The sequence below is a fragment of the Podarcis erhardii genome, assembly GCF_964252035.2.
Source record: "Podarcis erhardii genome assembly, chromosome: 4".
In the NCBI taxonomy this organism is placed as follows: Eukaryota; Metazoa; Chordata; class Lepidosauria; order Squamata; family Lacertidae; genus Podarcis; species Podarcis erhardii.
In genome coordinates, this window is record NC_138508.1 from 50,119,966 (window position 1) to 50,145,972 (window position 26,007).

General features: G+C 39.3%; 1 long non-coding RNA gene across 2 annotated transcripts; it reads right to left on the reverse strand.

The window, feature by feature from the left end:
• Positions 1-10,865: 10,865 nt before the first annotated feature.
• LOC309340220 lies at positions 10,866-25,650 on the reverse strand. 2 transcript variants are annotated; one of them, XR_014155867.1, is made up of 5 exons: positions 25,582-25,650; positions 17,000-17,040; positions 15,325-15,471; positions 12,591-12,745; positions 10,866-11,252 (listed from the first exon to the last, which is right to left on the reverse strand). It is a non-coding gene; the product is annotated as an uncharacterized lncRNA (long non-coding RNA). The 2 variants fall into 2 exon arrangements; XR_014155868.1 differs by lacking the exon at positions 10,866-11,252 and having other exon boundaries at positions 12,433-12,745.
• Between the last annotated feature and the right edge of the window lie 357 nt (positions 25,651-26,007).

A 26,007-nucleotide genomic window follows, 5' to 3' on the forward strand; every position in this document is an offset into this window, starting at 1 on the left:
GCCCAAGGGAGTCAGCTGTAGTTCAAAGACTTGCCCATGTGTTTGTCCAGAAGACCCTGTATAAGTTAGGAACTTACTGTGTAAGTCTTAACATTACACAGAATCCTGCCAACGTGACCCAAGCTATAGGACCATTGTCCTGCAGGACTCAAACTCCCAATGGCCATATGTTGCATCAACATGTGGCTCAGATGAGAGGGATAATTCCAGTTCCACCACTTCTCTCTGGGCATGCTGGGGATGATGAAGTTGCAAGAGACAAAAGTCACTAGATGCTCCAGAAGCCATTCAAAAGTATTCATGTCTGGACCTTGACAACATGAACCAGAACCAAATGAACCACCAACTCCAACATGAAACTGCTGTCAATTGGCCAGCATAAAAGCTCATCCCTGGCATTTTCAGGACTATGAGAGCTGGGGGAAGGAGAGGCCCCCTTGGCTTGCCATACCATGAACTGCTGAATCAGGTCTCAGGCACTGTTTAGCTTCAGTTCTGCATTACATGCAGCAATGTGCTGCATTGTTTGTTCCTTCCATAACTTGTTTTTTCTTCAAAGTGCTATTGTCATACATCCTCTGTATGGCTTCCTCTTCACAGTGTTGTTTTTGTTGTTGTTTGTTTTTTCATTTCCCAAGGTGAGAAAGATAATTAAAGGACAAAACAACTTCACTGCTGTTGACATCATCTTAATTTCATGACTAATATTTTAATTTAAAAACTAACATTATATCTGTTTGCTTTCATCACTTTAAAGTTGGTCTAATCTTGAACTATATAACAGTAAAGATAAAGCAAGTGTTATGTCAATTCCAGCTCATTGATGTAACAGTTACCCTAGCACTGCATAAACAGTGACTTAATTTCTGGAGCAAACTGTTGGGTACAATCCTAACACTTTCAGAAAATGTCATTAGTTAAAATTACAGCAAGAGATGTATTTTTCTTTCTTTTACCACACTTCAGAATCACAAGCACCTCCTCCTAAGAATTCACAGAGAGTCTAAAGTGCTTGAATAATTGTTTGGGGTAACAATTCTTGTGAATTCCAGCAGCTTTTAATTGAGGGCCTGTTTCTGAAGATATGCTAATCTTTATTTCATCACATTCTGTAGTCAATTAACACACACTTCTGTTTGAATCAAGGTTCATTTAACCAACATATTTACACATGAATGTATACCTGGAATTCTAAGGTATACAAGCTCTTTGTTTTCACAAGCTCTGATCAAACTTGTCTTCTGAAAATAGCCAGTTTCCCAACTCTAAATGTTTGTGAAAGAATATGCTCTTTCTAAACTAATATTTCTGAGCCACTGATGGCAGAAATAGAGATTACTGAACACATGGGGATTTCACTGAAAGTAGCAGTCTTGTGTCTGGTCCTCCTCCATGGTCATGAAATGTACTCTACATGCCACCACTTGCTTGAGAAGCCGTGCACATAATATGTTAGCCACAACACACATCTGTTCTGTAGTTTCTTGTGAAAGTGTGTTTTACCCCAGACTAGACGAGGGTGGCACTGTGGGTTAAACCACAGAGCCTAGGACTTGCCGATCAGAAGGTTGGCAGTTTGAATCCCTGTGATGGCGTAAGCTCCCATTGCTCGGTCCCTGCTCCTGCCAACCTAGCAGTTCGAAAGCACGCGGCGGGAAGGTAAACAGCATTTCTGTGTGCTGTTCTGGTTCACCAGAAGCGGCTTAGTCATGCTGGCCACATGACCCAGAAGTTGTACGCCAGCTCCCTCGGCCAAAAAAGCGAGTTGAGCGCTGCAACCCCAGAGTCGGTCACGACTGGACCTAATGGTCAGAGGTCCCTTTACCTTTACCTAGCTTTGATCCAAATCTTGATCTGCCTCTTGGGTAAAGAAGTCCACTCCCAGTCTCAGCCCATGGATGTGGGCATACAGTATCCACATCAAACTAAGCAAATGGAGTTTGAAAGACAGTGAAAAGGAACCACCTTACTGCATTTTAAAACAGGAATGTGTACACAGCCTCCATCCATAGATTTCGGCATTGAAGTGATTGCAATATGCCACGTCTCAGTGGAGAGGAGAGGGGAGAATGAACCAAATATCCTCATCCTAATCATATTTATTCAGAAGTAAGTTCCATGGAGTTCAGTAAGATTTATTTCCAGTTCAATCTGCTTGAGTCCCCCCTCCCCATTCGTTTTCTCTTTCTCTCTCTTTTTCTGTAACAGTTCAGAAGGGAGAAAACAATGACAGTTTCAAGGGGAATGTGCTCAACATAACTGAGTAATTTAGCTTTTATTGTCTTCCAAAATCATCAGTGTGTTTTTGTCTCTCAGTTTAGTATTATTTCAGATAAAAAGTTGGTTATATAGCCTTTCCTACAGCATATTGTATATACTTCATCAGTTTCTTCCACCATCTTATGTTTGCAAGCAATGGAAGCTATGCCTGACTGAGCTCTTATCACAGCTCAAATCCCCCAGATCCCAAAGTAATTTCTGTTGTCTTCTGCGGCACGTTTTGTCCAATATTTCCAATGTACTTTCACTAATATTGTGACTCAAACTGCACATACTGCTTCAAACAAACCTTGTTCAGAGAGTACAGTTAAATCACTGTGTAATTTTAAACTGTAGATGCTTTAGAGATCCGAATAAAGGGGTGCATGATGATCAGAAACACAAATAGTTTCCCCCTGTCTAGACTTTCATGCCGACACTACACAAATATATTTTCTTCATATCACAGTCCCCATTAGTACAAGGGGAGGCCATGGCCCACATATGCAAATTTATGTATCTATGAATAGGCTTCTTCCAAAGAAATGATGAGAAGAGTTGGTATCCTAGACAGATATCTGCCTATCTCCATATAGGCAGAGGGACCTCCATATTTACTTCTACAACAATAACCTCCATTTTTCTTTCCAGAAATTGAAGTAAAAGTGATAGTCACACAGTACAAAAAATTCATCTGCAAATTTTGAAACTCCAAATGAAACTGATGCATTAGAAAATTTTCACTCCTCTCCCAATTTTACAAATATTGTTGAGTGTTTTTCAAGCTCAGGTGTTGTTGGTTTATTTGCTCTTTTTAGAAACAGCTTATACTTCCTTCAGTTCAATCATGTTTTTACTTCCCTCTGCATATACACAACACTGCAAAAGAGATTGCTCACAGTACTGTATCAAGATTCAAGGTGTGGTCTGTGTTGTGCTTTCCCTACATTAAATGAATAGTTGTGAGCTAAAAATGCTAAAATATACATAAACCATTCCGAGCAAATCCAAGGAAAAATGTTTCTCACGCATGCAGTTACTTCTACAATCTTCAGATAACAGGGTCTCTCTAGAACTTCAGTGCCTGATGTGTACAACAGACTCCTCAGTAGTCGTGGTTTCATCAAGCTAGATTTTCTAAAAATGCTTAACACATGGTATTCAGTACTTAGCATACTTTGTCTCCTTTCGATCCATAGGATGCCACTATGTGGAAATTGCAAATGCCACCACATGATAGAAAAACGGGGTTGTCTCGATGCATTTTGTTGTTTTATGGCTGGAGTGAGGTACCAGTGATGTTCCAGGTTTTGTTGGGAGTCCAACTCTCATCAGCTCCAACCAGCATGGCCAATCTTCAGGATGGTGGGAGTTGTAGTCTAGCAACATCTAGAGGCCCACAGATCCCCCAATCCTGACCCAGGGAAATCACCTAATCTTTTCTGAATTAAATCCATGCCTAATACGAAGCATTACATTCAGTAGCATATGCTGTCACTTCTCGGCAGAATATACCTCCCCAGCTACTTCCAGTAGTCAAACCTGAACATCACAGATCAGTCAGCCATGCAGAATTGCTTTCTTATAGTAACTCCACAAGGATTATGCTATCAGTCCTTTCAGTTGGAAGTCTCTATATCAAATAAAAATGGTCTGGAAAAACAATGCCATATTTGTCACATCAAAAGTTTGTCACCAGTGAAATATCTTAAGACATTAAAAAGGCCACATAACATTGTTTTAACTTCCCAGTTCCTCTGGAGAGAACAGAAGGCTTGCATACTGCAACCCTGGGAATTCTTTAAGTGAGACTTATGTTCTGATTTTCACCTAGCCTGCTACATGCCTTATAGGCAAACACATAGATAATAGACATTCTGTTTCAGGATGGTGATAAATTGTCAGCTTGTGTGCCTTTAGGTTCTAATTTTCTGGTGGACGTGCTTTCTTGGTGAGATTTAAAGCAAAATGGAAGCAAGGCCTCTGGAGCTGTACCTATGCTGAAGATGAATGAGAAATTGGGCCTCTTTACAGCAGCAAAGGATAACCTGTGCCCTGCCAGATGTGATTGGACTCCAATTCCTGCCAGTCTCAGCCATGGGTTAGGAATGATGGGAGTTGTAGTCCAACACTCTATGGAGGACCACAAAATTAAAGGGTCACTACTTTAAATGTTCAATTATTGAAAATGATGTATGTCACACCATTTGGTAAGCAAGCAAAGTGTTAATCCTTTCTTGGAATTCTGTCTTGAAGGATCACAAAATGAGTCTTCTGTAAGTTTAACCATCCAAGTTCAACCATGTAGTTCTTCCCCTCCCTCCCATCTGTAGGGACTTCCTGATAACCTGTTTATTGAGCATTCACCAGGATTAGTTTGCAGGGAAATTAGACAACACTTGCCATTTTATAAGCATCCACACTGATTTGTTCACAGGGAGCTCAGATGACACTGCATCAACACAAGTCTTTCCAGTGCATTTTCATGTCACTACCCTTATCATGAAATGCAGTTCAAGAAGTCTTGCAACAAGCATGTCAGATTCACATTTGCATCCACAGTGGCAATGCATGTGCAAGGCTTTTGTATTTGCATGAAGCAAATCCTGCTGGGCTGGAGAGCTTATTGCTGGAATTCTTACAATAAGCTCTGTTGTGTGCCCAATAAGCATGGGGTGCCTTTGCCCGGCAGTGCTGTAACCCTTAGATTGCAGCAAAATACTGGGCGAGGTTTTGTTCAGTATCTTCTCTGTGTGATGGGCTCATAGGAAAAAGCTGTCCCATGAGCCCTTGCTGAAGAGGGGAGGAGAAAGCTTATATAAGGCTGCTTTCCCTGGATCTCACAGCCATTTTGCTTTGAGAGCTTCCTGCCCACTTATCTTGGGGTTAGAGCCTGGCCAACTGGCTGGCTCCCATTGTACAGATTTAGAGTGATCCAAACCCAGTGGATCCCTTCCATCAACTTGGGGCTTGTGGAATGATGAACTGATTCTGGGACCCAATGCCACACCAACCCTTGCCCTGCCTGCTGCTGCTGTCAATAAAGATTTGCCCTGATTTTATCCCATCACCATGGTACAGTCTGGTTATTTTGCTGCTCTCATGGATCACATAATGTGCCTGCCTGGGCAACTAGAAACAAGCCAGAGGAGAAATTTCACTACATCAGAAAAGTAGGTGGTGTGGATTTGTTGGCAATTTATGATACACTTACTTGAGATGTCATATAATATTTTGAATATTAAAGCAAACTGTGACATATTATAGTTAAGCACAGTGCAATGCCCCTTATGTTTGATATTCAAATGAACTCTTGCACCCAGCAGAGGAAGCTGAATCAGGATAACAATGAGGATGCTACTCTTTATACTGAAATGTTTCACTGAGTACTACCCACCAGCATCCTTTTGATTCCGAAATAATTGGGATTTGAATATGGCAAAGTAAGGTATGTTATTTTATCTATTGATTATTATAAGCTTTGAAAGAAATCAACGTGGGCTCAGTCTGCAAATGAAAACTAGTAATTCAAATAGAGAGGATTCAGGAGGATTACACTATATTGCTGTTACAAATTATTGCAAATATGATTTCTAGTGGCCTTTACTTTACAAAAGAATCTTAAGACGAGGACCGATGCAGCATGGGTAGGCAATTGGAAGACCCTCCAAAACAGATGGAGGCCTGTGAGGAGCTGCACGGAGAAAGAAGGAGAGAAACTTGGTTGCATTTCACAGCTGAATATCCATTTTACAAGTGGGTGGGTACCATAGGGCAGGGATGTTCAATCAGTTGACCGCGAATGACAGGGTGACCCCCCGGGTGCTAGCAGTCAATCGTGGTTGATTGCAGTCTCATTTTCCTCCGGGGGGGGGGGAGGAGCATCCAGCGCCGCTCCCTTGCTCTGTCATTCAATCGCACACGAAGGCAAAGACTGAAGATGGAGCTACCGCTGCTGGGTTTAGTACTTGGGCAGCGTTTTATGGTGCATCCCCCCAAAAGGCAACAGAACCATGGTGCCCCCTACAAAAAAGCTCAACAACTTTGGCTCCCCCCCATGGGTAGATCACTGCCCCCCTGTACTAGATCACAGACATCCCTGCCATAGGATATTGCCCTTACAGAGGTAATCTGTAAGTCAGAAGTAACTCCCATTGCATTCACAATGTCTTAGGCCCATGTAAGTCTTAGCATTCTGTTTAGTTTACTTCATGTTATACAGGAATGGTGTAGCATGGAAGTATTTGCTATGAATCACATATGCAATTTAAAATGGTTGTTGATTTCAAATGAAGTTGCTTTGGTCCACAGATGTGACCTTGAAAAAATATCTATTTGTTTATATTCAATGTCTCATTGTAGGCAACAATTGCTGCAGCAACTCCAGCAGGGTAACTGAAGGATCAGGTCCCTCCATGGACCCACAGGGCTTTGGAACTAGTGAATTAAAAGCTGTCAGTGACCCAGAAGTGCAATTACCCTGAAAACCCTTTTTCGGGACTTTCTATGCTGAGCTCCCTATATGAGAACTAGTGGCGGCAGCTAACTGGGGTGTAGCTCAGGGTCTGTGCCACATGGAATATTAGGATTGTGCTGTTAGGCTGAAGTCCTGTGAATACGTGTCTGGATGGAACACATAGTATCATAGAATTGTAGAGTTGGAAGGGTCCCCGAGGGTCATCTAGTCCAACCCCCTGCAATGCATGAATCTTTTGCCTAACATGGGGCTCAAACCTGTGACCCTTGGATTAAGTGTCTCATGCTCTGTGCTGGACAGCTCTGACTGAGCTATCCAGCACAGAGGTGTTCTTGATCAGGCATGCATTTAAAAGCTTATGCTGTACATTGTTTGTCTAAATGCCAGTTATTTTCATTCTTTGGGTAGATGCTAAAGCTGCTTCTCTGTGGCTGCATCTTATTCAGGGCAGGGTGGCAAGTGCCCAAAGTGGAGGTGGGGGAAAATGGGTTTTATTTAGTTTTAAATTAGGCTGAACTCAAATTAGGCCATGGCTCTCTCACTGTCTTTATAACCTCTCAAGCTATTTTTTAATAAACATGAATTAGTACACTCACACTTTGAATTATAGTCAATTATCAACCATTACCATGAAAACAGCTAGTTACTATGGAACATAAGGTTCTGGAAAGTGTTGAGGTGGCTTCATTTCATAATTCTGTGCATTTCCTCAATGCATGGCCAAAGCAAAAAGTGTAGGCTGCATGATTATGTCCCTTTCCTAACTATTCATTTTACTTAATCTTGTATTAAGTAAACCACCACCACCTGCCATTGGATGTTATTCAGCTTTTAGCAATTAATGTGAATTCTCCTTCTCTGAAAGAGGCTTAACTTTCAATATTTGTTAAATTAATGACCCAAAAAGTTGAAATGGACTCACATTTAGGTTGGATTTCTTATTCTAACAACACTTGGTGATGAGCAAACAAAATAATCACAGCATGAATCAGTTCTGTCATAAGCACTCTTAAGAGAAATTAAAATAAATCCTGTGAACAAAATCTCATTATCAATTAACCCCAAAGCCCCATTCTTATCTTTGTAGTATTAAGAGGGAGAACATAACTTCTCATGAATCAAAAATCAAACAGATGAGAATACTATTTATAAACTTTTACTAGATCTTTTTGAGGTGTCATTATCGACATAAAAATGATTTAGACAAAGCAAAATCCTATGCATGTTTATTTAGAACAGGTTTAACTGAGTTCAATGAAACATACTCCCAAGGATATAACAATAGAACCCCTACTTTAGAAGAGAATGTTTTTACTGGATGGTCTCGGAGTGCTCTGATCACAGCTTTGTTCAGCATTTCATGAAGTTCCGTTCCATTCCATTGTTCTTTAAGGCACTTTGATCACATTGAATTAACCACCTTTCATCTCGCTGTAACACTCAGTACATAATTCAACAGCACTTCTGATAATTTGTAATTATAGTGCTCACTACATTAGAAAAAAACAAAATAAAACAAAAACCTATTATTTCTCCAAAGGTAGAATTTTGGATTCTAGGACTAATTATTGATCCATTATAAACAGCTATGGATTCAATGGAATAAATCCATGTGCCACAAAAATCACTAAAAAGTGACAGCCTACGAGATGTGTCTCTGGTAGTTTTTATATTCTGGAAGACTTTTCTATTTGTCTTATACTACACCAAACCTTATACTTTGAGAAAGGAGCTTGTTCTCCAGGTCATCAAGACTTCTGGGAATCCAAAGGCGGCTTGATGTGCAATATAAGAGAATCTTCCATTTTTCCTTCTAAGTTTTCTATGCCCTCAGCAATCACCCTGACTGTGAGCGCTCATACTCTTTCTGTTTGTCTGTAGTCTCAATCCTCTCAAGTCTTCTTCTCCCTGTGACTTACTCTCTGCAAGGGTTATTTTTGTTCACCATCCTGCTGTCCAACTCAGATACCTTTCTTTACACTTCCATCTTGTCATCTCTTTGATCCTGTTGCCCCCTACTCTCTCTTCCTAGCCCTCTTTGATATAAGCTTCTTTCCTGCACATTAGGATTAAACTAGATGTCCCCTGGCAAGTCTGGGTCTAAGGATCCTGGGCTCTGTTTACACTGCCATTTGCTCATTGCATTTCCAGGGCTGGGTTTTTAATTGTGTGTTCACATGATGTTATCCAAAATGCATATATATTCTGTAATTGTTATAAGATATTACTGTTTGATGTATTCTGAAAGCAGCTTCACACGGTGGGAGTCTTAAGCCATTCCTAATACATCTCTAGCCAAGGTGTGAAAGCCTTGGCACAGGGTAAAGACATTCTATACTGCTGTGCAGAATAATATTAATAAAATCTATTACCTGCCCTTCACCATCAGTACCCAGAAACTACAACTAACCCAGAATGCGGCAGTTAGACTGGTGACTGGGAGTGGCTGCCAAGACCATATAACACTGGTCCTGAAAGACCTACATTGGCTCCCAGTACATTTCTGAGCACAGTTCAAAGTGTTGGTGTTGAACTTTAAAGCCCTAAATGGCCTCGGCCCAGTATACCTGAAGGAGCATCTCCACCCACATCATTCTGCCCAGTGTACCCCAGACACTGAAGTCCAGCGCTGAGGGCCTTCTGGCGGTTCCCTCACTGTGAGAAGTGAGGTTACAGGGAACCAGGCAGAGGGCCTTCTCGGCAGTGGTAACCGTCCTGTGGAACGCCCTCCCACCAGATGTCAAGGAAATAATCAACTATTTGCCTTTGAGAAGGCAGCCCTGTTTACGGAAGTTTTTAATGTTTGGTGTTTTGTCGCTTTTTTATATATTCTGTTGGGAGCTGCCCAGAGTGGCTGAGGAAACCCAGCCAGATGGGTGGGGTATAAATAAATTACGACTACTACTACTACTACTACTATTATTATTATTATTATTATTATTATTATTATTATTATTGCTACTACTACTACAATATTTAATTAGCCATGCTTATGCGAACAGTTATGATTGGGCGCAGAGCTGTGAATGTGCCAGGAAAAAGCAGCAGCTTCACTGTGCTCTAAAGCAGTAATTGAATAAATCCTCAGTAGGAAAGCAGCAGAAAGTGAAGTGCAGCTTGAAGCAGAAAACAATGAAAGGAAAAGGTTGCTTAACGATTGCTTAAGCCCTCCCCCATCCATCCATTCATCCATCTATCCATCACCTTGAAACCTCTTCCTCTTAACTCGGATTCTGAAAGTATGATTGCTGCATCGTGGGGTAAAATGTTAAGAGAGGAGGTTTATTTTATTTATTTATTTTCAGAATTTATATATCACACTTCTGTACAAAAATGTCTTTCAGGGTTATGAAAATAAACATTTGAAATCTAACATAACATTCTTTTTAAAAAACACAAAACCTAAAGGTTTTAACCTAGCGCTAAAATGACAGCAGCAAGGAGGGTATCAGAGCTGGGGTGCCAGCACAGAGTTGAACATCTCTTTGTACATATATAGTATAACATAGTATAGGTGAAAAATGCATGCCCATTTTTTGTTGGATAAGTTACTCATTCCAGTTTTGAATAAATTTACACATACATTTACACATTACAATATTAAATGTCCACTCAGATTTATTCATGCATTATCCTGCATTTGTTTCCACAGAGGTTTCTCAAATCTGAAAGAAAGGAAGGGATGTTTGAAATGGAGGGCCAAAGCAGGTATGGTGGGGGGAGGGGGGTCAGAATGGCTTTGGCATGTTGTTTCCAAGAAAGAAAAATAAATGGATAAAGAGAATATTAACAAAAGGATTAAACTGGAAAATTAATACATGATTGTGGTTATAATGGAATACACAACCTTGGATGGCCCATTAATGCCACCATATTTTGATGCTACAATTAAGCTTTGCTTCTTGTAAAAAGGTTGAATGTACTTGGGCTGAACAATGCAATGATAATAACAACAGACATATAGAAGCACCCTTCTTTGTTATAACATATAGAAATCATGTTCTAATTCTGAATTAAAAAAAATAAAAACATGGCATATGACCAAAAGCCTATTTGCTCACCATGTCTGGGAATAGTTTTGCTTGCATAAAATGTAGATCATGTCCATGTTTATTTTAAAAAATAAATAAATACAAAGGAGAACATACTTTATATTTTAGCTGTACTGATTTGCAAATATTGTTCAATTTAGAAAAAGAGAGAGGGTGTATTCAGGATTGCATCCTAATTGGCAATTTACAATGACCAGCATTATCCTTCAAGAAAGTCAGCTTTTCATATTGAAATTGTGAAGTGTCAAAATGATTGAGAGCAATTGCACAACTATTAATTATGGTTATTTGAAGCTCAGTTCGTGGTAGGTAATGAGGACATTGTTCGTCTATTTGATATCTTTATAGCCATCATCTTGGACTTCATTGCTCTATCTCTTTTTTATAAAAGTATCCACGTTTGTTTTGTTTTCTCAATTTCCACTTTTAAAAAATGAGTTCAAATACATGCAGGAAAGTTGCTCCTGAAAATAATTTCATTAAAATGGATTAGCTTTCTCTCTGCAGTAACTGGAATAGCACAATTGAGCAAATTTAGTCAGCAAGCAGCATGTGACTGCCTTCACCCTCGCTTCCTTTTCTCACAGCAATATACAAATTTTTAAGATGAAATTTTCATTTGTTCTTAATAATTTTAAAGCTGCATTTTGTGGTATATTTTGTTTTGCTGTTTCTAAGGATGCCCTAACAGAAAAGCCCTGTAAGGTTACTGCGCAATGTCACAAACTGTGCTTGCTTACAACTAAACAATTTCCAACAGACAGAATATCGGCTCCATAACTGTAATTCCACCCCAGAAGAGACTTACTCTGTTTATTATCTGCCTGACACATGGCTGCTAAAGGTATGAGTGCCTGATGCCAACCCTAAACCATATGGAGAAGTCAAGTTGCATGTATTGCAGGTCTTTCACCAGCTGATTTTAGGTTGCCAATGCTACATTCAGTGCAAGATGAGGGTTGGCATTTCAGTTTGAAAGGGTCAAAAGTGATTTAAGATCTACAGAAATTCTGTTCAGATGCTCCTATCTGGATAAACTCAAGTTTTAAATAGTTGAAAAGCAAACAATATATTCACTTGTTGCTGTTATTTATTAATACCTCATAATGACTACAACACACACACACATTTTTGAGCAGAAAGGATTTGAAATCCACACTCAGACATGAAGCTCACTTGGTGCCCTTGGGCCAGTCACTGTCTCTGAGCCTCACAAGCTTGTTTCAAGGATGAAATGGGAAGTAGGAGGAGGAGAGAGAGGTGGGAAAATATTGTTTGAAAAGGTGTAGCCGTAGGTATATCAGTGTATTCAAATCTGAAGTGTCAAATTGTGTTATTATTGTTGTTATGGTTTTTGTTGTATGTGTCTTTTGCAGTTGATGTTTGTATTGAAAAAATGATTAAACATTTTTTTTTAAAAAAAAGAATGAAATGGGAAAGCATCTATGTACACCACCATGATTTCTTTGAGTAACAACAACCACCCATTTAAGTGTTTATACCAGGAGCACTGACCCATCCCCATATTTACCCCCATGGGTGGGAAAGCAACTAAGCATTTATATTGCTGTTGCAATCAACTTGTCCACTCCCCCCCCCCACAGTTCCCTCGCTATGTCATCTATAGGTTCCTAAGCCAAAAGCAGAATCAGCACCCTCAGCTCTTTTGTGAAGGCTCTTCCATGCTGAATGACATTGTGTACAACTCAGATTTGAAATTAAAGCAGTGCTGACACTGATGCATAAAGATTAAATGACAGTTCATTGGCACAGAGGTCCTTACTGGCGTCCTACGTACAGACCTCAAATTCACCTTAAGGAATTCTCCCATGCTTGCGATGTCTCTGCTTGTCATCTGGATGACAGTCCTCCATACCGAATTGTATTTGTTTCCTCCATAGAGAATTTACTTGTGCATGTGTTTGTTCATTGTTCTTTCTGCTTGCTCTTCTATTCCCTGTAGAAAGGACAAATAAGAAGTGCAAAGCAGCATTTAAATAGTTCCCTATAGAAATAGCTAGTTCCACCATATGCCTTTGAGATTTTAAGCATCTATCGGAAGAAAGAAAAATGAAACGCAGCTGTGGTTCAAGGGGGTTGGGGCAGAGGCAGGGACCTGTTTTTCAGCCTGAGGGCCACATTTGGTCATAGTCAACCTTTTGGAAGCCATATGTCAGTAGGTGGAGCCAGATGCAAAAGCAGACAGAGAAACATAAATGGACCTGTTTGTGGAATCCACATAAGATCTCCTAACAATAATTTATTTGGCTTTAACTTTTCACAGTTGCCAGATGATTGACATATTGTACCATATATAAGCATGGATTTTGTGAGTGGTCAACAGTGTTGAAATAAAAATATATGTCACAGGAAACTAAATCAGGATTTGGAATCACCTATTAAAGCATTAAACTGTAAGCTCCTGCAATGACAGGAAAGGAACATTCTCTGAAGGCCCTCTCCTTACCTCATATGAGTGGTAATTTTCCAGATTCTTTGCCTGCAAACACCTGGGCTGGCGAGGAGAGGGCAATGTATTCTTGCATACAAAGGGACACTGCCTAAAATCTGGCTTAGTCTGGTCAATGGGTTTCTCCAGACTTAGACATACTTAGAGGTGGTATATTAAAGTGCAAGGTCTGCCAACCTGTTTTTTGTGAGCTAACTTTGTGACTACACAGTTAGGAATGGAAGAGAATTTTGCTTCATTCTTATTTTCAATTTCCTAATTTACAGTTCCTGGACTCATATGTGGATCATAAAAGAGTTAACAATCAGAATATATACTTCTCGGAATTTTGGGATGCAGTTTTGTTTCTTAGAATGCATTGAAATGTTTTTTAATGGGAAAATGCATACATAATGCATATTTTAGAGGATAAATGCACACAAAACCTTACCCCCCCCAAAGCTATTTTAGGAGAAAAGAGCATATAAAATTAAATATAATTTAAATGCACAAATTTTATTCATGTTAACAAAAAAATCCATGGGAAATGGAACACAATGGGCTTAGAAATGAATATATGTGAAACAGGCATGGAATGGAAATAGGCTGATCCACCATCTCTTTAAAAAAGGAGGAGAAATGTAAATGGATATATTGATTGATAATCTGGCTGTAAAAATCTTCCATATATATATATACAATTGTATACTGCCCTTCATCAAAAGATCAAAGGGCGGGTCACAATATAAAAATACAAAATGAGAACACAAAATACATAACAAAACAAAAACAAACCAATGACTAATATTGAATTCATTATGTCAACATTCAAGCAGCTCTTTTCTTGCTTTTCCTTGATGCTTTCTATCTTAGGAACAAAATGGACAAAAGATTTATGGGATGCTGAAGTCATAGTTTTCATTTCTTCTTCCCCAATGAAAACAATACATTCTGCTTGGAGGAAATCCAAAACAATAAATAAAATGTCTCTTGTCTTATGCTCCTTAATGATGAAACCCCGCCAGGAAGAGAGAGTTATAGGCTGCATGCTTACTCAGAAGTGAGCTTACACCCATGTAAATTATTCACGTGAAATATAAGGTTGCTTCAGACACTGTGTTTTTCTAGATGGACGATCAGATCCCACCCACATTCCGTGGCTGTATCTCATCCACATACTCACTGTGCCCCTGGTTTTTCTCCTACTTAATTCTGATTTAACTCAGATGCTTTCTAAAACTCTAGAAACATGTAAGGACATCTTTGTGTTTCTTCAGTGTGTTTGCACGTTGGATATCTATGTGCACATGCCCATTGACAAAAGACTGTAGCAGAGGTGAACTTGCTGTTGATGTGCTTACACATATGATTGCAGGGAGACCAATTCTGTGCAGTTTTTAATTTATCCCAACGTGTGCTTCTGCACATTGGTAAAACGTGGGTGGCACTGTGGTCTAAACCACTGAGCCTCTTGGGCTTGCCAGTCAGAAGGGTGGCAGTTCAAATCCATGTGATGAGGTGAGCTCCCATTGTTCCCCGTTTCTGCCAACCTTGCAGTTTGAAACATATCAGTGTGAGTAGATAAATAGGTACCACTGTGGCAGGAAGGTAAACAATGTTTTTGTGTACTCTGGCTTCTGTCACGGTGTCCCATTGCACCAGAAGCAGTTTAGTCATGACCCGGAAAGCTGTCTGTAGACAAACGCTGGCTCCCTTAGCCTGAAAATTGAGCTGAGTGCTGCACCCCATAGTCACCTTTGACTGGACTTAACCATCCAGGGGACCTTTACTTCCAAACAGCAAGACCAATGGTCAGGAATGATGGTCCCTGTAGTCCAGCAATATCTGGTGAGCCATAGATTTTCCTACTCCTGGCCTAGAGCTAGAACTTGTCATTCTGAATAAGGTTTGTTTAGAACTTTTTAAAGAAAAATGTTAAGCCAGTGTTGCACTTACAAAGCGTTGTTTGAAGGGTTTGAAGGCTGTCTGTAGACAAACACTGGCTCCCTTGGCCTGAAAATTGAGCTGAGTGCCGCACCCCATAGTCACCTTTGACTGGAAAAATGTTAAGCCAGTGTTGCACTTACAAAGCGTTGTTTGAAGGGTTCTTCTCTATATAGAGAGTAGCCCATCTCATTTCCTTTTGTCTGTGCTTTTCCATTTGTATTCATTATTCAGATTCCTAGCAATTTTTCTTCCTCTTTAGTAGGCAATATGTACCTTCAGCAATGATACTGACATGCAATAAACAAAAGAACACATTCAAGGTCAATGGACACATTGCTACATTAGTAACCTCCATTTATACTGAAAATATATAGAAAGCATTTCCATATGTTTATCCATTTACCTCACCTTGGTACAAATGCTTAAAGCAATTCACAAATTAAAGAAATAGATATTATTAGGACAACATGATATCTATACAGAAAACAAAAACAAAGACAGCAAAAATATAAGCCACAATAAGAATTAAAAATCAGCAGTTCTAATTAATCAAGATTGAATTAAAACTAAGTATGAGAAAATAAAACAACATTATTTTGACCTATCACCTAACGCCAAGTGAGTCAGTGTGGTGTAGTGGTCAGAGCAGCATTTCTCAATCCAGAGTCCCCAGTTTTGCTGGACTTCAAACCCCAAGTTCATGGGCTCCTTATATGAGACAGCCCAGGTTTAAGATTACAGGATAGTCTCTTCTTGTTCTATGGATAGATGTTGCCTCTGGTGTGGTAATTCAGGATGGGGATGGATTTATGAAATTGCCTCCCTCCCTCTACAGTGCAGTGCAGTGCCATTGATATCTGATTCCTCCTCCCACTTAAAAAGACACATTTTCACGTAAGTCTTGCCATACATCTGGGAAATCCCAGACATGTCCTCTTTCGGGGGCCTACATGCCCATCTGTGGGGGGGGGGGGTAAATTTAGAAGCAAATGTCCAGGTTTGTGTGGGGTTTAATTTTGTGCGTGTGTGTGTACTGGCGGCTCAGGTTCAGGCTCTGGTCCTGGCTTTGGTTCGGGTGCGGGCGGCTCAGTGCACACAAGCAGGAGAGTCAGGGCAGCTAGCAGAGCTCACGGCCAGGAAAGCGTCTTACCTGCGTGTCTGCTCTGCCCATCCACTGAGCTGCCCTTTCCCTCCCGCAAGCAGGAGGGATGGGCAGTTTGCAGAGCTGACAGGCAGGGAAATTACCATTGGGGGGAATTTTCAAAAATTGGCAAAATGCCTGATTTTTACCTCTGGAAATATGGCAACTCTATCTTTGGGGAAAACTGATTTGCTAAGGTCTATTAGTCGGTTATATAAGGCTGGTTATAAATGATCAGGTGAGTGTCTTGAATCATAGAACCAAAGAATTCTAGAGGTGGAAGAAACCAAGAGGGTCATCTAGTCCAAGCCCCTGCAGTGCGGTACAGTGGTACCTTGGGTAACAGATGCTTCAGGTTACAGACGCTTCAGGTTACAGACTCTGCGGACCCAGAAATAGTACCTCAGGTTAAGAACTTTGCTTCAGGATGAGAACAGAAATCACACTCGTGGCGGCAGTGGGAGGCCCCATTAGCTAAAGTGGTACCTCAGGTTAAGAATGGACCTTAGGAACAAATTAAGTTCTTAACCCGAGGTAGCACTGTAATCTGTTGCCAGCATTGGGCTCAAATCCTCGACCCTGAGATTAGGAGTATTGTGCTCTACCAACTGAGCTATCCTATATATTGATATGGTTTTATTTTTAATTATCTTTTTAATGCTCTTTATAATTACCTTTATGGTTATTGTGCATATGTTGTCAACCTCCCTGGTATCTAAGATGAAAGATGGTTAAAAATAGACTTGAACAAACAAACATCCGCATAGGGTGACTGTCTGTTTTAATTAAGTTATTATGACAGTGATCTATAGCATGTAAGCATACTAAACAGGTATACATAAATGTGTAGGTAGAATTTTTTTCCCTTCCACATGATTTATGTCTTATCAAAACATTCTCCCTTTTTCTTTTATTGTAACCTGTCTTTTGATTTCAAAGTGCCTTCTGCAAATACTTATAATTGAGTACATTGTTCGGTACATCACAAACAATCTTTTTTGACTCCCTGCTGCCCATAGCCACTATTAATTAAAAGCATACATAAAACAGACATCTTCCCTTGTGAGCTCTCACACTGAACAAATGGTCTTAATAAAGAGAGTGTGAATAATTGTCTGGTGTTTAAAAGAAAATGAAATGAAAGGTAAAATTACTCCAGGTTGGGTAATTCCAGGTTTCACATGTGCAACAACCAGCACTAGGATGTTGCAATCTTTAGGTGAGCAATCATTAAAGGGAAAAATATCAAAATAAATGAGGGATTAAATAAGGTATAATGCTTCAAGGTGGGAGATTGATTTTGTTTGTCTGATGGTCCTTGAACACTAATTCAATATGGCTGATGCTACACACCACTTATGGAGTATGCCAATCTCCATCATGTTTAGTCCAAATAGCAGAACAAGGATGAGAAGGATGAGCACAGGTACATATCCCAAAGACTGCAGCAGCAGCAACAATTTTCCGTCTCCACTACATGCTACAATCCATTTATTGTTGTCCTTCTCCCTACTGCTGGTTTAATGCTGTAGCACCAAAGCAGACATCAATAACATGTGGTCCTCCAGATGCTTTTGGACCACAGTTTCCAATATCCATGCCCATAGGCCTGGGCTGATGGAAATTGTAGTCCAACAACACCTGGAAGGCAATAGGTCCCCCACCCATGCACTGAATCATTCCCTTGGGAAACTGGTCACTAGATTTAACATGACTTTTAGCTTTGGCCCGATTGCATGGATGCAAAGAAGCTCAGGCCAGCAGCAGGTGTCTAGTCAGTGGCCCCATGCTGTCCTTGCTGCCTCACATAAAACTAAGGAGAAATAGCATGGAGAGGAGGCAGAGGTCAGTGCTGGTGTCTGGGTACAGACAATGATGAATACAAAGCCAAAGCTGGAGGCAGAACCATTCCTGAATCTGAAGGTGGGACTTAACAACCCTCTTCCTTCTGGGGGGGGGGGGCAGCCTACTAAAGATAAACCATCTTTCTGGTAGAAGAGGACTGGGGGCAATTTCAGTTGTTCAGCAACATTGGATAAAGTTGGTGTAAAGCATGTTGAGGACTGCTAGTGCACTGTTGCACAAAAGAAGGTGAGGGGGGAATATACTATAAAACGTAAACAAAACACATAACTTGCAGTATTATAACTGAGATGATCTAGACTTTCTGTGCCTGAAGAGCAAAATGGAACCAACCATCCACCACCTCTCTCTGCGGTAAGAGAAGGCAAGGCTCTGGCTCTGGGGCCTTTTTAAAAAAGCAAAGTTTAAGATACACATTCCTCTGTATTGTCTTTATCAAAGTAGTGGTGGGATGAAATAGCCATCCCCATTTCATCACCCCACTCTCTGGGGGCAAATTGATGCTGGCTATTTCAGTTCCATTTTCATTTTGGTTCCATTTTGTGGCCATTTCAGTTCCAAATTTATTTGTGTGTGTGTGTGTGTGTGTGTGTGTGTGTGTGTGTCATGATTCAACTACCATAAAAACAACAACAACCTTTCAAGAGGGTGAGACTTACCATTCTAACAGGAGTGTTTTTAAAATACCCTTTCTCTTTCTTTTCCTTGGAACACTTTTTTGGTACCTCTTTATAAAGCCACTGGCGCTAGCTTTCATGGTGTGGAATGAAAGCAGCAGTGGGCCTCTGGCTTCCACCACTCTACTTACAGAGAATGCATTTAGAAGACCAGTGCTTGTTCTCTTCAGGCTTCACACAATCCTAGACATAGGTTGTCTGTGAATTCAATGTGAGGCTCACTAACAAGCTGTTAACAAAGCACAATCATGCCACTAAGTTTGTTATTCCATCTTCCAAGTCTTCAACTCTTCCTACTTCAAATCCTCTAAGGAAACAAGCTTTATAATTTGAGACACAAGCTTTCCCCCAGAGTCTATTCCTTTGTACCCTCAAGATTGAACTGTGTTGGAACTCTAGTGGGGATACAAGTCAAAAGTTATAGTCAGAACCTGAACTTTACAGTGAGAGGGTTCTGGATCTTATAGCTTTCTATATTTGCTGAGTGCTTTTTAATCCAAAAGTGTCAGTGCCCTGGGAGACTTCTTTCCCCAGAATGAAAAAGTACATAAAAGACAAAGGAGAGGGGAAAAGGAGACAAACTGGAAGAAACAGCAGTAGCATGTTCCAATTCTTTCTTTCAACACCCCATCTTTTTCTTTTATTAAAAAAAGAAAATGTTGTGAGGAGAATAACATTTACTACCCACATGCATTTCATATAATATACCACAAAGGATTTTTTTTTTTAAAATGGTTTTTGGAGATCCAGAAGTTGATGTTATTGAACCAACGTGCTTCTCTCTCTCAGAACCATATGTGGATGACTTTTAACTCTTAACCTCTCCCAACCTTGAGCTCCCAGATGTTACTGGACTATCATGCTCATCATCTGTGACCCTCGCTCATGCTGACTGGGGATGTTACCAGTTACCAAGACTCCATTTTGAACTTAACCCTATTATATCTTCATAATTAGTCAAATGGTCAAAATCCTGCTCGACATCCAAACTTGAGCCCCTCAAAATGTTGTGTCCCCATCTTATGTTCCATATTTGACTCAGGGGTTCACAATGCCCTCAACAAAAAGACAATGTTTACATGTTGTAAGCATAGTACCATTGGCAGACTTGCTTTTTCAAATAGCCCCAGAAAGAAGGATTGATGGGAACAGAATAGAATATAAACCAGCTGTATAAGGAAATTAACAGATCATGAGGCTGCAGTCCTCCACAAGGTTACTGGGGGGGGGGGTAAGTCTCATTGAAGTTGATGAAGCTTACTTCCGAGTATATGAGAACTAGAGCTTATCAAAAACTGAGGCAGAGCTGGAATATGATATGTTAAGGTGAAATATTCTGAGACAGCCTGAAAATTATGCTTTTTGATGGTAGTGATGTGATGACAATGAGAAAAGGTATAGGAAAGACTAGAAGCTAGTGACAGTAGAGCAAGACAGACAGGGGAACAGATTGTGGTAGATGCAGAAAATATGTAGCATATATTCACCAGCTTTTATTTGAACTGAGTTAACCTTAGGGTTGAGCCATGTGACTATTGATGAGGTAGAAAAGTGACATTAGTTTTTGACCAGGCCTTGAGACAGTGTGAGGTTCTGTAACTGTGTAAGTGCCTTAATTTAATTTATGAGCTGTTTAATTTAAAGAGTAGTCCTTTGCTTCTGAGCAATGCTATCCCTGGTTGTTTTAAATTATTGGTTTTAGTTACTTTATTGTAGTTGCAGTTTGGAGGTACTGATTTTTTCTTATTTTAACTTATGTATTCATTCTCAGCCTGAGGCCGACTGATGAAAGGAGGGATATAAATGCCAAAAATAAATAAAATAATACATCAAATGAATTTTCATACAATTACATATAGAATGTTAATTTTACATTGAAGGGGGCTTTTCAAAATTAATTTCCACATAATGAAGTGGTCTTATGCAGTAATCTCCATGTGATGCAACCATAAGTTGCCACATGCTGAAATAATAAAAGCTTAAATGAAATAATAACAGAATTTCACAGAATGTGGTAACAAGCAGATTTGCTTCTTAAGGTCTGTTCTGGAAGATCATTTACTGCACAAATATTGTTGCAAAGTTAGTTCAGCATCTTATGAACCAATCCATAGCATTCAGCTAAATAATAATAATAATAATAATAATAATAATAATAATAATAATAATTAGTATTAGACTGCTTGAGCACTTTGTAGCCTCCCTCAAAGAATTTAAAACTTATCACAATATTTTAAAGTCAGATTTAGGGACCAGATCACAATTTTTACGCATTAGTGATTCATATAGTTAGGAATGGATAGATAAGTCTAATTCCAGTCTATGTCAGTTTCACATGTGTTTGTTTGTAAATATATTTATTCACATTTCTGCATTACTCTTGTGAAGTAAAAAAAAAAAAATCATTTGCTAACTTATTTGAAGGAAAATCTATACTTAAATCTGTATTTTGTACCTGTGTTCACATTTCTAAAATAAATTTATCCTCAAAATTCTTATGCATTTTGTCACATTTTCCAAGCTAAGAACTATTGTAAAACCCAGAAAAGTGTGAAACTCTATGAATAACTATGTTCCAATCTGTGTATTATTCCAGGAGATGTAAATTAGGCTGATTCACCTAAAAATAATGATTAAATGAAAAATTGCCCTATCCCTAGATACAGAGTTACTTCAGCTGACAAAAAAGGTCTTGCTATTTTGTTTTATTTCAACACGAAATCAGACAAGATGTAATTCTCCAGCCCATGACCATTTTCCATTGGAGTCCACAATACTAGTTCAGTTCATCCAATTTATACTGCAGAATCCAAAGGGGGTTCTAAACAGTCATTCATACAAGGTTTGCAAGGAGAGTTTTGTAAAAATAACAATAATAAATCAAAGCGCCAACAGTTTGGATACCATGCAAAGGGTTCTTGAAGGCCCATATATTCTATTGATCCATGGTGATGGTGGCAAAGCCTCTTGGCCTGAGATTGAAACTTCAATCTATTTGTCCAGGAGAGGCAAGTTTCTTACATCAGAGACATGGTATAATGATTACAAAGAAAAGTGGAGGGAAATGAAGAAAAAACCCACAAAAACAGAATACTTGGGCTTTAGACAAAGAGGAAGACATAAAAAGTAAATGTCCTCTATCACTTTTAAAGTGTGAAATGTACATTTGTTACGTTTCTCCCCTCTGCCCCTTCTGGTTAATGGAGTGGAGAGGAAACACTTGAGGCCATGTTCCTTACAACAATCACTATATTACATTTCTGCTTGACAAAACTGCTTTCTGGAAGAATAAAAGAGATTAGAAAAGAGGACCTTTCCTACTCATTTTTTTAGAATTTATCCCTATGTTCCACTGTCTTATACTCTCCTGGCTTAAAAAAATAATAAAATAATTGAGACAAACACTTACAGGCCTTATTTATTACAGGAAACTCCTTTGGTTAAATAAAGAACCAGCAACTGGTAAAGAGAACAGGTATGTTTCAGAACATTAGAGCCATAAAAATAGGTGGACTCTGCCTTTTCGGTTCAAAAGGGACCCTAAAGAAAACAGACACACATAAAAAGGAAAATAATCTACATAAAAGGATATGAGGAAGTAATGGCTTGCTTTGGCTGTAACACCAAACTACGGTTTAGAGTCATGAGCATATGCCTTGGTCATGTGCTCTTTCCCTTCTCCCTTCCTCCATTTTGCACTGCTACAAAAAGGAGAGCAGAAGCTTTTATTTCTATTTTCAGTTAACAATATTTTGGTGTTAGATTCCTCACTCTGACCTATGATTTCAACTACAGCTTATTGAAACTACCTAATTTCACAAGCTCTAGTATAAGATTGGCTTGTTTCACAAGAAACCAAAGTTAAGAGTGACTGACCACAGTTTGTCTGGGCTTGGACATAATGATAAACTGTGATTAGCTAACAAAGGAAGTTAAAGCTTCTTATTTCATTGTGGCAATGCAGGAGGAGGTTTGGTGAGAGGAAATAAAGTGTTTGAATCTGAGGCTCACATCAATCTATACCATAGTTAAAAGTTAATTGTGGAAAACCACCTATCTATCTATCATCTATATCTATCTATATCTATCTATCTATCTATCTATCTATCTATCTATCTATCTAATCTATCATCTATCTATCATCTATCTATCATCTATCTATCTATCTATCTATCTATCTATCTATCTATCTATCATCTATATGTCTCACTAACTATCTGGCAGAGTCTGATATATTTCACCTGGGGGCAATCCATTTGAAACCCCTCCCTACCTGTGTTCTCACCTGCTAGTGCACGATGTACCAAAACCAATAATCTTATTTATGCAAATGAAAGCGGGGCATGGCCACCTTACAGTTTTAGAGACACAGAGACACTTCCACTTGCAGCTAATTGTGAAATAAGACATGCCACTTACCAAGCTGTTTTGAGAATTTTGGAGCCCATGTTACTGTCTCTGTGGTAATTACAGTGACATTTATCAACCAATCCAACAAGATGTTTTAAGACACTGGAGCTTCCCTTGTGGTATCCCACTTGGAACATTACAATCAACTCTAATTTAACATAAAACTAGGCAGAACAGAACTGGTTCTGTTCTAAAATCTGGTAGGCTGGGAAGAAATCCATTAACTACCTCAATCTGTTACAATGGTCCTCATTAAATTCTCATTCTTACTATAGTTCAAGCACAGGACAGTGCCTCCGCCCCAAAAATAACAATATCCAATCACATTTTTTCCCTTGACACCCAGTGATGGCAGGGCCAGAGTATACAGTTTTTATATGCTTGCCAGGCAGCCAAGCTATACAACTTAAACAGATTTTAGACATTGTTAAAATGCTTCTGTTACAGAGGCCATCCTGGAACATGGCTACAAAAGATATTTGATGTTTCTTTTTCAAAGCTTAAAATAAATAAAGAACTGGAAGTACTAGAAACTACAGAATTCTTATCTCCCCCTCCTTCTTGGTGTACATACCTATGTGTCTGTAACAGACATAAAAAATTTCAACAGGATAGCATATCACTACATTGGATAGATGGAAATGCTTCAGAAACGAGGGAGTAACACGCATTCATGGCAAAAATAAGAAGACCACATCTGAAAGGGGGCCAAGAAGACTCTAATGTTCAAAATGATGGGTCATTTTCTGATAATAAAATCCCTCTTGTATAACAACTTTTGATATTTTCTTATTCTTCTGCTAATGGGAGATACTTTTCCTGCTGAAAAGAGGTGACACCTCAAAACAATGCACTGAATTTGCAGGTATTGTTTTTCTAGCACTGACTGTAGACTGTAACACTCACACAAACCGACACCCCCCCCCATCTTCAGGGGATCACAACATGCTGGTCAATTTAGCAAGTGGGGAATTGATACATTAAAAACTAAGGTGGGGGGGCAAGATGAACCTCTGTTGAACATAGCCATATCATTTCAAAAAGCCATTTCTGGTACAGGTTGCTGTGTGTTGAGGCAGTAATTAGACATAAAAGCTAAGTAGTGGAGAGGGATGGGTGGCAGCGCCATAATTTGTTGGGCACCACAAAATGAATGGTATTTGTTGCTCATGCTTCATTTTTGCAGAACATTTTGCATTTTGATGGGATAAGTATATGGAAAAATGTGCCAGATATGATTGGCCTTCCTGCATCTCCTTTGTAAATGGCTTGTTTCCTGTTATTATAAAACGGCATGTTAAACTGCCAGAAGGGGGTTTCAGGTTGTAATGGTACACTGCCCACTGCAATACAACAGGGGAAGAACTAAGAAGGATCCCATTAATCAAGCTTCAAGCCAACACATTCTTCTTTCTGCTGGTCTGCTCTTTTGTCATCTTCTAGCTTATTTCCTGTAAGCTTCATGTCTTGAATGAGACTTGAAAAGACGGCAGCTTTTCAGACTCTCATAAAAGCTTTCACTGATTTCCTGTTCCGTGCCAAAATTCTGTCAATATTAAGCAACAAGCACCTGAGCCTCCTTTATTATATAGGAGTATGTGCCCATGACTAATGCAAAGTGTTTGTTGCATCAAGCTCACACAGAAAAGAAGCCTTTGCTACACTATACTCTGTAAGGGCGTTTTAAATAAAAAAAGAATGCTAATTTCTCATTAACAACACGGGTGACTGACACAGCTGACGGCTGTCGGTGACAGCCCATCCACCACAAATTAATTGTTTCTAAGTTGGGTTTTGATGCGATCACTTAAAAATTAGTTTGAGAGCCTGCTTCCAACAAAGACATTAGCGGTAGTGTAGTTTTATGTCAGTGGTGGAGGGAGAGGGAGGGAGGGAAAGTAAATGTTGCCTGAAGTTCCAGCTTTTGCCAATGATGAAACACTTCATTTTTGGCTTGTGAAAGGCTAGGACAGTCCTACTCTTTTTATTTACAAAGGTTTAGATTAAAATTTCATGCCTAGCTACAGAAGGCTAAAGTCAAGGAAGTGAAGGAACCAGCAAAGGGTGTTACATCATGATAATTATTGCATTTGTCAGTATACATGGTCCCACCAATGACAGAAGGAGAAGTTAGGAAGGGCAAGCTATTTTGGAATGTGTGTGTTTCAGAAATCCTCAAATTGTTATGAACAAAGCCCATCGTCTTCTTAATTTCCCCTTGGCTTTTAATTGTTTAATCCCAGACCTACTTTTTTTTCCTTTTCCTGTTCTCACATGTTTGCAAATATATTGCAAAATGTTCTAACCTTTTGTATATTGTATATTATTAATAGTAGTATTATTCTGGTATATTTTAAGGTAGAGTTGTTGTGGTTTTGTTGTTGTTGTAGAGTTGTTGTTGTTGTTGTTGTTGTAGAGTTGTTGTTGTTGTTGTTGTTGTTGTTGCTGCTGCTGCTGCTGCTGCTGCTGCTGCTATTTATTTATTTTATATAATGCCCTATACCCGGGGGTCTCAGGAGAGTTCACAGAATAAAATCAAAATATAAAATCACAAAGTACATAATAAAAACAAAAATGACAACCCAATAATTCCGCCAACACACACACACACACACACACACACACACACACACACACACTTTAAAACGGCATAGGGTGTAAATCAAATCAACCAAAGGCCTAGTTAAAAGGGAACATTTTTGCCTGGCACCTAAAGGTGTATAATGAAGGTG